The following is a 1,187-nucleotide window of genomic DNA, read 5'->3' on the forward strand; positions in this document are numbered from 1 at the left end:
ACACACACACACACGACGACAACAACAACAACACACACCACCCACCCCACCCACACACACACACACACACACACACACACACACACACACACACACACACACACACACACACACACACACACACACACACACACACACACACACACACACACACACACACACACACACACGTACACACGTCGACTTTTCAATATATCGAATATTTCATCATTGCACGGCATTGATGTGATGGCGCGCGAGTGTCATTGCCATGGCAACGTGCATCCACATTTATATGTATATGTTTGTAACCGTGGTGATGATGCGGACGCTGGGGTCGTGTGCGTGTGTGTGTGTGTGTGTGTGCTGAGCCGTATATCGTTCGTATGTCAGTGCCGGCTGACAGTGGCATTAATTAACTGAAGAACGCATTGTACATGTGGGCCGCTTGGAACCAGCGCTACTATACGACCTAAATGCATATGGATTCGATACAGTAGACAGCTTTCCTCAGCCTCCCTGCTAGCTAGCAGCAGTACCGAGCATGCAGGATAGCTTCATATGACTTACAGCATACACTATATACCACAGCCTGGAATTCCGCCTCGGTTGTGAAACCCTAGAAAGATATAGGGACAGATATAGTCTAACTATAGTATATTATTTCTATGTGTGTGAATTCGTTTAGATGTCGACATGGTTTCTATGGTTTCTATGAGAATTTCAGTCCCTCACCCGCTGTTTCGCGTGTATATTTCCTCTACATTTGGCTCTCCTTCTCAAATTCCTTTTCTATCTTCCTTCCCTCGCCCGTGACCTTTCATTCTTTCGTTCCCTCTTCCCTTCCCTCGCCCGTGACCTTTCATTCTTTCGTTCCCTCTCCCTCTCCCATTCGCTCTCCCTCTCTCTCTCTCCCTCTCACTCGTTCTCCCACTCGTTCTCCCTCTCCCTCTCCCACTCGTTCTCGATCCCTCTCCCTCTCCCACTCCTTCTCCCTTCCTTCTCCCTCTTTTACTCGTTCTTCCTCTTCCCCTGTCCCTCCCCCTCCCTCTTCCATGCGCTATCCCTCTCTCTCTCTCCGTATCCCTCTCCTTCTTCGACTCCCGCTTCTTTTCCCATTCCCTCTCATTTCTCTTTCTCAATCTGCCTCTCCTTCTCCCACTCGTTCTCCTCTCCCTCTCCCTCTCCCTCTCCCTCTCCCTCTCCCT

The sequence above is a fragment of the Priapulus caudatus genome, unplaced genomic scaffold, assembly GCF_000485595.1.
Source record: "Priapulus caudatus unplaced genomic scaffold, Priapulus_caudatus-5.0.1 Scaffold330, whole genome shotgun sequence".
In the NCBI taxonomy this organism is placed as follows: Eukaryota; Metazoa; Priapulida; class Priapulimorpha; order Priapulimorphida; family Priapulidae; genus Priapulus; species Priapulus caudatus.